This window comes from Heterocephalus glaber, unplaced genomic scaffold (assembly GCF_053883595.1).
Source record: "Heterocephalus glaber isolate CG9 unplaced genomic scaffold, H.glaber_assembly_v1.0 deba00001452, whole genome shotgun sequence".
Classification (NCBI taxonomy): Eukaryota; Metazoa; Chordata; class Mammalia; order Rodentia; family Bathyergidae; genus Heterocephalus; species Heterocephalus glaber.
The window spans coordinates 4,467,311-4,479,694 of NW_028258302.1; the positions used below are offsets into that span (position 1 = coordinate 4,467,311).

The following is a 12,384-nucleotide window of genomic DNA, read 5'->3' on the forward strand; positions in this document are numbered from 1 at the left end:
CTGGCCCATAGTAGACAACTAGAAACCTGCTGTGCATCTAAGGTTTGAGTACGGTTTGTCTCTGTAAGGGTCCCTAGTGATGGAAGGTGTGGTCCACAGGGTGGCTCTGTCCAGAGGCAGTAGCATCTTCAAGACATGGGCGGGTGGGTGGGAGCTCCTCAAGGTGTTGGTGCTATCCCTTTGGAAGGCTTGTGCCAGACTCTTTCCCTTAGCTTCTGTTGGAGCTATGACCATTTGCTCTTCCCCGAGGCCCTGCCACATTGTGTTTCTATCCATGCCCACACCAGAGGCCCAATCAACACCACTCCCCTGCCACTGCTTGATCTTGGACCTTGAACTTCGAAACTGTGAGGTAAACGAACCTCTTCTTTGTAAGTGGCTCCTGCAGATCATTCATTTCAGTGGCATAAAGCTAACTAACACATATGAGCTGAGGGCCTTGGGAACATATAACTCATTTAGGGTACACACTATATTTTTGTACAAAACTCAGGACGTTAGCTTCCTTTCCTCCTTTCTGGGGAAAGCAGATAGGAAAAAAAAAATCAGGTCCAGCTATCAGCTGATCCCAATAGTAAAAATAAGCCTTTTTTTTTTTTTTTTTTTGAGACAGGGTTTTACTATGCAGTTCAGGCTGGCTTTGAACTCACCATTAGCCAAAGCTGGCCTCGAACTTGCAGCAATCCTCCTGCCTCAGCCTCCCAAATGCTGGGATTACAGGTGTGTCCCTCATACCCCACACACTTGTTATTAAAACAGCCTCATCCAGAACCAAACCTAACTAAACCAGGTTGGCACAGGAGATAAAATTCATTTGGCTTCTGAGGACTAACTGGTGAGAAGATGAGCCTTTTACTCAGGCCTGAGTTAATGGGTACCAGACTTGGGGGTCTCCAGGCCTAGGGCCCGAACTGCCTGGCCCAGTACAGCGAGTGACCAGAGGTATTGGTGTTCCGTATGTGGCCCCAGGTATTGAGGACGGTGCTCTGTGCGGATGTCCCGTGTGGGGAAGCATGGGATGGGTGGGAAAGGGGCTGCAGCAGGCTCCCTAGAATGCAGCCCTGCGCTTGGGGTGCAGAGGGAGGAACCCCTTGGCCTCCCTGTGTGGCCAGAGTTGAGGCCCACTCCCAGCTGCCACAGTGACATCTCTGGCCAGGGCTGATGTCCAGACTTGGATATCAACAGCCAGTGTCCCAGAGGTGTCTAAAGTGGACATGGCCAAACCACACTCTGACATCTGCTGCCCTCGCGACACACATACCCTCAAATCTTTACAGCCTCAGGAAAGAGCAGCATGGTCCTCCTGGTTGCTCACAGCCGAAAGCCCTGGAGTCGTCCCTGACATCCCTCTTTTTCTGCCAACCCACGTCCCCTCTGCTAGCAAATCCCATCAGTTCTGCCTGCAGTGTATACCCAGAGTCTCTGTACTTCTCACACCCACTCTGCTACCTTGTTGAGCCCTTGATGGTCACTGTCTCCCCTCTGATACCATGGTAGCCTCCTGGGCTCCCTATCACCCACGCCCTCTTCCATCGTTCATCTCCTCAGAGCAGCCCCAGGGCCTTTGAACACAGGGCAGCTGAGGTCACCTTACTGCTCAGCCTCCTCCAATGACTTTCCAGGCTGCCTGAAGGACAGAGCCTTCTGCTAGCTCCCACCCCAGTCCTCACCTCCAGCCCTATCTCTCAGATCTCACCCATCCTCCGCTCCCCTCCACAACCCCAGCTTCTTTACTGTTCCTTAAAGGGGACAAAGTCCTCCCTCAGCGCCTTAGCCCTCACTCTGCCCACAGGCTCTGCTCCCAGATATCCATGTGGCTCCCAGATCCACACCACTGGCCCCTGCATCTCTTTGGGTTGTTTTTGAGACACTGTCCCACAGTGTAGCCCAGGCTGGCCTCAAATTCCTGACCTTCCTGGAGGTGGGTTCTGCTGGTTGGAGGCTGTGGGGCTGTGCATTAAGAAAAGTAGCCATGGAGAACACTGAAAACTCAGTGGGTGCAAAATTCATTAAAGATTTAGAAGCAAAGATCATACACGAAAGCAAATCAATGGACTCGGAATATCCTTGGATAATAGATACAAAATGGATTATCCTGAAATGGATTTATGTATAATTATTAATAATAAGAACTTTCGTAGAAGCACTGGAATGTCAGCTCAGTCTGGTACAGATGTAGATGCAGCAAACCTCAGAGAAATGAACTGGAAATATGAAGTGAGGAATAAAAATGATCTTACACATGAAGAAATTGTGGAATTGATATGCAATGTTTCTAAAGAAGATCATAGCAAAAGGAGCAGCTTTATTTGTGTAATTCTAAGCCATGGTGAAGAAGGAATAATTTTTGGAACAAATGGACCCATTGACCTGAAAATATTAACAAAGTTCTTCAGAGGGGATCTTTGTAGAAGTCAGCTGGAAAACCCACACTTTTCATTATTCAGGCCTGCCGGGGTACAGAACTGGACTGTGGCACTGAGACAGACCGTGGTATTGATGATGACATGGCATGCCAGAAAATACCAGTAGAGGCTGACTTCTTGTATGCATATTCCACGGCCCCAGGTTACTATTCCTGGTGAAATTCAAAGGATGAATCTGGCTTCATTCAGTCACTTTGTGCTCTGGTGAAATTGTATGCACACAAGCTTGAGTTTGCGCGTATTCTTACTTGGGTTAACCGGAAAGTAACAACAGAATTTGAACCCTTTTCCTACGACTCCACTTTTCATGCAAAGAAACAAATTCCATGTATTGTGTCCATGCTCACAAAAGAACTCTATTTTTATCACTAAAAAAAGGTTGACTTTTTAAAAGTTTGTATGCCAAGTGAGGAAACAATATAAATGGTACTGTATTTCCTTCTCTAACTGAATACTTCAGATGGTAGTTTGAATCATGCCATTTGCCCAGCAAAAGGACCACAATCCAGCTACCTCAGGCTCAAAATCAGGTAGTTGAAATTGAATTTAATAAGGAACAAATAAATATGGATATTGGAATAATCTCATGAAAAGATTATAGTAATTGTACACCTTTCATAATTAGCAACATTTTGTGATGATATGCTATGAATTTTCAAGTAATTATGAGGAACTTGAATATTGCAGGAATGAATTTTAATGATATTCCCCCTACACACTTGAGACTGTGCACTCTAGTTTTTGTCATACTGTAGAAATGATGATGTGGACTAATGTATCTTAGACCTTGAGGATCCATGGGCATGGTCAAAGGTTTGAAGCTTTATTTTAGAACTGATGTATGAAAAGGGATCAAGTGCATTTTAAAATCACTTACAGCTCATGGTTTTTGTGGTGTTTGTTCTGAGAATGTGCTGCTTATAAAAATAGTTATGTTTACTATTGAGAAAGAAAGAATATTTCAGAGAAAGTATGAGTAAACTGAGTTGATTCTTTTAAGGCTAACATGAAATATTCGTGGAGAGACAGAGTCATAACTATAAGGTGCTAAGATCTACCAGCATGTTTCTTCTCATTTGTTCTTATGCAAGTCAGATGAAATTTCTCTTCTTTTTTTTTTTTTTTTTTTTTTGGTACCGGGGATCGAACTCGGGTCCTTGTGCTTGCACAGCAGACAGCAAAACCACTGAGCTAAATCCCTGGCCCAAGTCAGATGAAATTTACACACCAGCAAACTATCTGAAGATCTACTATGTAAAAACCTCAAACTATTACTAACTAGGATGATATGAAGAAATTCTACAGGAACATACTAAAATATCATGTGCATAAGAAACAGTGAAATGTAAAGAAAAAACAGTAAGCGGATCAGCTGGGCAAGCTGTAATTTGAGAGAAGATGGTTTGAGCCTGAGCAGAGATGTGGGTCTGTCCAAACCAGGCAGAGCTACAGATGCCACTTCAGAAAAATCCTGCGAGATGGTTCCTTCAGGTGCATACAGTGTGTGTAGAAGATACTCCCAAGGCATGCGAGAAAGTAAACCAACTGAGAAACTTCTAAAATGAAGCTTTTCTGAAGAGTCACAAAAATTGTAATATTCATTGTAGTATAATTTGTAAGCATGCTCTTTTCTGTTGAAGTTTACAATCAGTGGGAAAATAGTGGTAACATTTTGTACTGTTACCTGAAATGAAAGGACCACAGCACGTAGGAGTTTAGAAGGATCAAATCAGAGCCTCTCTGGTGCATGTGGGGAAACTGCAGGCCAGAGCTCAGCCCCAGCCAGGGAGGCCAGGCTCCAAGCTTCCTCAGTTTGTGGAGGTGTTCAGCACTGCTGACTGAACCCGTGTGCTTCACCAGCTTTCAGACCAACCCAACATTTCACCAGAACTTTCTTTTGGCTCAAGGAAAGGAACTGACATTTGTAATTGACAACTATTTGTTTTGATAAGATCTATTAACTTTTTCTAAGTAAATGTAGCATGTAATGATATCCTAAGGTGAGTTTTTGTGTGACAATTTTGTAAAAGTTTTTTAATTTGCATTTTTATTTCAGAACATAAATTCAAACTTTAAAAAAAAATTCCTGACCTTCCTGCCTCAGTCTCCTAAGTGCTGAGGTTACAGGTATGTGTCAGGTAAAAGGGCTGAAGGCCAAGACCAGATGAGGCCACAACAAGCCTTTATTAGGGGAATAGATCTGCCAGGCTGTCTCTGAACAAAGGAGAGACAAAAGCAATATGGCCGGGGCAGGGAGAGTCTTTTATAGAGACTGGGGTGGGGGTTGTAGGGGCAGAGGTGGGGTTGAGTGAGGTAGTGACTAGCGAATGGAGGAGCCCATGATGTCACTAGGTGGTAGGAGGTGAGCGAGTATTAGGTTACTTTCTAGGCAGGAACAGGGGCATGCTGGGAAGAAGGGTTTATTCTTTGGTGGGAGCAACCATCTTGGCATGATGTCACACAGGGGAGGGGGCAAGGCACCATAGGAAGAGGGCAGCTACTATACATAATAGCTGCTGAGGTGGTGGGAGACCTATCAGTATGTACCACCTGCCCTGCTCTCCTTTGGATTTTGCTCAAGGTTGCTGCAGTGCAGCCTTCTCTGGGAGCCCCATTTTGAATGCAAGGCTTCTCCACCCTCAGCCTCCTGGTCCCCTTCCATGCTGTTCTTTGGCCATCTCCACACTCACACTAAGATAAATATTACTTTTTAAAATTTTGTGTATTTTGTATCTCCCTTCCTAGAATGCTCCAGGAGGCAGGGATTTTTATGTCATGCTATTCCCAGTACCCAGAGCACTGCTATTGGAACACAGCAATAATACAGTAGGGATGCATCATATGTCACTAATGAATAGTGAATACTGGTTGAGTTCATGATAGCTTGATTTGTTTTTGTTTTTTGAGACAGAGTCTCATTGTGTAGGTCAGGCTGGTCTTGAACTCACTGTGCAGCCCAGGCTGACCTCGAACTCATGGCAATATTTCCACCTTAGCCTCCTGAGTCCTGATGTTATAGCTGTGCATCATCATACCTGGCTGGAGACAGAATTTACCCAGATATCTTACTCCAAAAACTAAATTCTTTTTATTTTTTTAAGCTTTTTTTTTTTTTTCAGTACCAGGGATTGAATTTAGAACCTTGTGCTTGCCGGGCAGATGTGGTGCCACTGAGCCACATCCCCAGCCATCCAGAGACTAAATTCTTAGCAACTCTGCTCTGTTGCTTTCTTTTTTGTTTGTTTTTGGAAGATTTTTTTTTTAAACAGGGTCTCCCTACATAGCCCAGTCTTGGCCTTAAATTCACCATGCATCCCTGACTGACCTCAAACACGAGATGCTCCTCTTGCCTCAGCCTCCTAAGTTCCTGAGATTCTTAGCATGTGCCACCGCACTGTTGTTTTGGTTTAAAATGAATGAATTAGCCAGGCGTGGTGGCAGATGCCTAGAATCTCAGCATTTGGGAAGTTGAGGCAGGATTGCCCAAGTTCAAGCCCAGCCTGGCCTACATTGTGAGTTCAAGGCCAGTCTGAACTACACAGCAAGACCCTATTTCAAAACAAACAAAAACTAAACCAAAACAAAACAAAAGAACTAGGGAATGAATGAACGGGAGAAAGAATGGAAAAAAGTTTTTGTACCAAAATCAGTGAAATTTGGAGTCAGACAGACTGGGTTAAAATTCCTGATTTGCTATCTACTGAAATACATGGTTTGGACAATTTTGTTTGTTTGTTTTTAGGCAGGGTCTTGCTATGTAGTTCAAGCTGGCCTTGAACTCATCATATGGCCCAGGCTGGCCTTGATCGTCAGCACTGGGATTATAGGCGTGTACCACCAAGTTTCTGATCTTCATGGACAAAAAGGGGGTAAAAACTATGTTTTAACAACCTTATGTTAGCTGTCAGTAGTCCTTTTATTATGCATTAAATTCGTTATCCCTTACTGCCCTCTAGTGGCCAGTTAAAATGACAACGTCGTAACTGATGTGCAAAACAAATGCTCCTGGACTGTGGGGTTAAGTCCCGATACTGTAAACCCATATAAAGTTGAAAGTACAGCAAGCTGAAAACGCACTGAGTGCACCTAACCTCCCTCACAGGACAGCCCGCAGCACAGTCCACTGTGGGCGCTGGTTAAGAACCCCGACTGCGTGCCTGCCTAGGACCTGCTGTTTGCTGCCCGGCTCTTGTGCAGGAAGGCATATTGACAGCCCAGGAAAAGTCAAAATTTAAACTATGGTTTATACTGAATGCACATCACTTCTGCACCATCATGAAGTCAAAAATCGTAAGTCAAACCTGCAGCCAGACTTGGTGACGCAGGCCTGTAATCCCAGACCTCTGGGAGGCTGAGTCAAGAGAATGGCAAATTCGGCCGGGGATTTAGCTCAGTGGTTCCACCGCCTGCCTCGCAAGTGCAAGGACCCAAGTTCGATCCCCAGTACAAAAAAACAAAAAAAGGAGAATGGCAAGTTCGAGTCCAGCCAGGACGTCTTAGTGAGACCCTGTCTCAAAATAAGAAATTGAAAAATGAGCTGGGGATGTATCTCAGTGAGAGTTCAATACCCGCTGTGACAAATAAATACATAAATCCAACAAATGTCAAACCTGTAAGACAGAGTCTGTCAGTACAAAGGGCCCAACTGGTGTAAGCCTCAAACTGGTAGTTTCCAAAAATAAAACACCCAAAAACAGGCTCAGCAGGTTTTACAGTTGTCTTCCAGATCTTCAAAGTACATATTATCACTTTGCACCAATCAATGTTACATCTCAACTGGGGCATGGGTGCCCACATGTGTGGTCAAACATGATTCTGGATGTGTCCCTGAGGGTGTCTATGAGATTGACATTTGAATCAGTAGACTGAATAAAGTAGATTGCCAGGTGTGGCCCTGCACACCTGTAATCCCAGCACTCAGGAGGCTGAGGCAGGAGGATTGCTGGGAGTTCAAGGTCAGCCTGGACCACGTAGTGAGTTCAAGTCCAACCTGAACTACATAGCAGACCCTGTCTCAAAAAACCAAAGAAAAAATTAATAAAGCAGTTTGCCTGCCTAGTGTGGGTGGTCCTCATCCAATCAGTAGAAGGGGCAAATAGAACAAAAAGGCCAACCCTACTTCAAGTAAGAGGTCCTCCTACTGGACCACAAGAGCTAGGACGTGTGTCTTTTGCAGGTCTGGACTGGAGCCTATCTGCTCTCCTAGGTCTTCAGCTTGCAGATCTGAGACTTTTCAGTCTCCGCAATCACATGAGCTGATTTCTTAAAATAAATGAATAAATATAGCAGGCATGGTGGTACATGCCTATAATCCCAGCATTCTTGCAGGCTGAGGCAGGAGGATCACAAGTTTGATCCCAGTCTAGGCAACTTAGTGATGTAGTGAAACCTAGTCTCAAAATCAAAATAATTTTTTTAGAAAGGGATTGGTGATGCAGCTCAGCAGCACCACACCTGCCTTGCAAGTGCAAGGTCCTGAGTTTGATCTCAGGTACCAAAAAAAAGCCTGGGTTCAATCCCCAAAACCACAAGAAGGAGGAGGAGGAAGAAAAGGAAGAGACAGGAAACTAGAGGATCAGGGAAGAGCTAGTTCTTTTTTTGTTAGTTATTTGCGTGTGTGTGTGTGTGTGTGTGTGTGTGTGTGTGTGTGGTATTAAGGGTTGAATCACTTTCTTTCTCTTTCTTTCCTTTCTTCTCTCTCTCTCCTCCCTCCCCTCCCCTCCCCTGCCTTCCTTTCCTCGTTTTGCAGTACTGGGACTGAACCCAGGGGCTTTACACTGAGCTACATCCCCAGCCCATTTTTATTTTTTATTTTGAGACAGGGTCTTGCTAAGTTGCAGAGACTGGGCTGAAATTTACAATCCTCCTGCCTCAGCCTCCCAGAGCACTGGAATTCCTCAAGAGCACCACCACCACACAGCCAGTTGCTCTCTTTTGTAAGAATCCCTCTCCAGGGCTAGGGATTTAGCTCAGTGGTTCCGCCGCTGCCTCACCTCGCAAGTGGAAGGTCCCGAGTTCGATCCCCAGTATAAAAAAAAAAAGAATCCCTCTCTCTGGAGAATGAACTGAAATAAAAGACACTTGAGTTCATCTCACTTGAGGGCAGCACTCAAAGACCTAAACACTTCCCACCAGTCCTCACCTCTCAGCCTGTCACCAGCACTCCAGGGGGACCACGTTGCCACTTCCTAACCCCAGGAGGGACTCGCAGATGCAGCAGAGCTGGCTGGAAGGCCGCGCATACCTGAGTCCGAAGTGACTTTGGGAAAAGGCAAAGCTATGGAGCCTGCAAAAAAGATCTGTGGTTGCCATGGATTCCGGGGAGGGAGGGAGGATGGCAGAGCAGGGAGGATCCGTGAAGGTGGGGATGTGTCAGGCACACTTCCATCACAGACTTCTGTCACAGCCTCCCACCATGGAGAGGCCTGGGCTCCTCCGGTGGGGATGTGGGGACGCAGGTGCAGGGGATGCTGTGGCTTGGGGCATGGGAACTCCGTACTTTCCACTCAGTTTGGCTGTGAACCTAAAACTGCTCCCTCAAGATAAATGAAGACCTAAATACATGGAAATATAGAATTTGTTCATGGGTGGGAAAACTGGGTGTGGTTACGTATCATTCAGTCAGGTGTGATGGTGTGCCCCTTGCAGTCTTAGCACTCTGAGGCTGAGGCAGGAGGATCCCAAAGTACGAGCCAGGCCTGATCAGTTTAGCAATTTCATGAGACCCTGTCTCAAAATAAAAAATAAGAAAATGCTGGGGACATAGATCAGGGTGAAATACCACAAAAATAAGCCAAATAAATAAATAAATAAATAAATAATTTAAAGACTACTTTTGTTTTGTTGAGACAAGATCTCACTATGTAATCTAGGCTGGCCTTGAACTCATGGTGATCCTCCTGCCTCAGCTCCCCCGTGGTGCTGGGATTACAGTTGTGTGCCACTACCCCCTTCCTATTCTGATTTTTTTTAAACCTATCGGGGTTTTTCATGGAATTAGGCAAACTGATTCCAAATCCATATGGAAATGTGCAAGTCTAAGAAAATAAAAAGGAAGGGTGGAGGGGTAGGAGGAAAAGGGAAAAGAGAGAAACTAGAAATAAAGAAATACTGGTGCAAATTAAAACTACACACAGCCGGGCGTGGTGGCAAACACCTGTAATTCCAGCACTCAGGAGACTGTAGCTTGGGCTACACAGTGAGTTCAAGGACATTCTGAACATAGCAAGATCCTGTCTCAAAAAACCAAAGGAAAAAAAAAACTACACATATAGGTAAAAATTTTTAAAAATCCACTAGGTGTGGTAGTACACATCTGCAATCCCAGCTATGTGGGAGGCTGATGCAGGAGGATAGCAAGTTTAACTCCAGCCTGGACAAGTTACTGAAACTATCTCAAAATCAAATTTTAAAAAGCAAGCCAGTCATGGAAGCACAAACTTGTATTCCCAGTCCTCTGGGAGGCTGAGGCAGGAGGGTTATAAGTTTGTCTCGCCTGTGTAACTTAGCAAGACCCTGTGCCAAAATAAAAATAGAAATTGAAATTGAAATGAAAAGGAGGAGGTTGTAGGTTAGTGTGACGACCCTGGCTTCAATCCCCAGAGCTGCATTAACATATATTCAGGATTTTTTTTTTTTTAGCCATACTGGAGATTGAACCTAGAGCCTTCATACTGTCTTACTTTTTATTTTGAGACAGGGTCTCTCTAAGTCACCACGTTGCCCAGGCTGGGCTTAAACTTGTGATCCTCCTGCCTCAGTGTCCCAAAGTGCTAGAATTACAGCTGCGCACCTCCATGCCTGGCCGGTTAAGTGTACTGAATGCATTTGTTCCTTCTTTTTCTTTTTCATTTTTTCTTTAAATGCATTTTGACTTCTAATTTTTTTTTTTGTTTTTGGAAACAATGTCTCGGTATGTAGTTTCGCTGGCCTTGAACTATGTACCCCAGGCTGGCCTTGAACTTGCAGCAATCCTCCTGCCTCAGCCTCCCAAATGCTGGGATTATAGGGATATGCCACCCCACCTGGTGACTTCTAATATTTTCAATTTACAATTTACAATATAATCCAACTGTATGTTGAGGCACATCTATACTTGTACACTATTGATGGGAACAAAAATTAGTGCAAATATGGAAAACTGGCAGTTTCTTGAAAAACTAAAAAATAAGCCAAGCATGGTGGTGCACACCTATAATCTCAGCACTCAGGAGGCTGAGGCAGGAGGATTGCTGAGAGTTCAAGGGCAGCCTGGGCTACATAGTGAGATCAAGGCCAGTCTGAACTACTATAGCGAGACCCTGTCTCAAAATGTAAAAACAAAAACCACAACAGGGGTGTGGGGGGATTGAAGTGTGTTATGTATATGTACCAATCCTCTATAGTGAATGTAATCATAATGCACTGCAAACATGTACTAATAAAAGAAAAAAAGCCCAAGTACTAGTTTAATTCACTCACACACATAGGGTAATGGGCTAGATTTATTATCTTAAGTGATGGAAGTATCATTACATCACTCCATGGATATCAGAAAGCCCTGACATAATTTGAAGGCCACTTCACCTGTGCTGTATTTTCCCAAGTACCTATAACTTAAATCTAATCATGAGGAAAACATGGGACAAACACAGATTAGGGGACATTGTGCAGTTTACCTGGCCAGAACTCATCCAGACTACAGATATAAGTCATTTAAAAAACAATAACAGAATCAAAAGAAAGAAAATCAGAGGAACTGTCACATACCAGAGTAGACTGACAGGATATAACAACTAGATGTGATGTGGTGCTCTGTATTGAATCTTGAAACAAAAACAGAATATTAATGGGAAACGTGGTAAAATTCAAATAAAGTCTGGAGTTGTGTTTTTTTTAATAGGTCCAGGCAGGCAAGGGTGTGCCACTCAGTGGAGATGGCCATGGCAGGAAGGGGACACGGCATTCTAGAGCAGGCCACTCGGTGTGAAAATGTCAAAGAGCTGGCGCTACACCAGGAGATGACAGGGGGAGAACTGGATGAGGAGGGAGAGGAAAGCAGAGGCAAGCAGGTCTGGGAAGTGGAAGAGATTGGCCTGGGAGTGGCAGGACTGGATTTGCATTTTAGAAGATAACTGGCCGGAGTGCTGGGAATGGAGCCGGTGGGGAGGCCGGCTTGCAGGTGAGTGGGAGGAGAAGCAGGCAGGTCTGGAGGTCTTTCGAGGTAGGATGAGGAGCTGGGCCCGGTGAGTGGGGTGAGGAGGAAAACAGGCCAATGCCCAAATTCTGCTGGTTTGGGCAGCTGGGTGTGAGGAGGGCTGCTTGGAGGAACTGAGGGCTCCAGCCCCAGGGAGCCCTCCTAGGTCCTGGCCCCAGAGCTTCCGCTGTCCACCAGCTGTCTCCAGGCCTCTGGGAAGGTAGTGAATCACAGAGGCACTGTTGCAGAGGGACGGCCCGAGGATGAGGTGCTGGGAGGAGACCCAAGGCCAGGGAAGCTCAGCCAGGGCAGTGAGTCCTTGGACAGCACGCACCCAGTGCAAAGGTCAGGAGCGTGCAAGGCCCATGTGGCTGGAGCTGGAGCTGTAAGCCAGAAGGAGGCCTCCCAAGGGCCCTGGGCACTGGCACGCACCACCTTCCTGGACCCCGAGAAGCACCTGCATGCTGAGGGCACCAGAGTGGGTACACAGGAGCAGGCACGAGCAGACTGCGGCTCAGGCTGGGCCTCCGAGTCAGGGCAGCCTGCGGTTCATCCCGGAAGCAGCGTGGAGCTCAAGAGACCGGGCAGGCTGTGGGTCCAGGTGCAGGAGTCTGGCAGGGCTGATTGTCCAAACCTAGGAGAAGGGGAGATGCCCAGGGGGTGGAGCAGAGCCAGCTCTACTTGGAGCCTGCAATGGAGGGGCTGTTAAAACACAGGCTACCCAGCTCCTTGCCTGGAGCTTCTGACTCAGTGGGTCTTTGACCCCCGTCCCAATCCTATTCT

General features: G+C 45.8%; 1 pseudogene across 1 annotated transcript; it reads left to right on the top strand.

Moving 5' to 3' along the window:
* Window positions 1-157: 157 nt before the first annotated feature.
* On the top strand, window positions 158-4,425 carry LOC101714516 (caspase-3 pseudogene; annotated as a pseudogene). Its single transcript, XR_015452722.1, has one exon. The product of XR_015452722.1 is annotated as a caspase-3 pseudogene (transcript).
* Window positions 4,426-12,384: the final 7,959 nt, after the last annotated feature.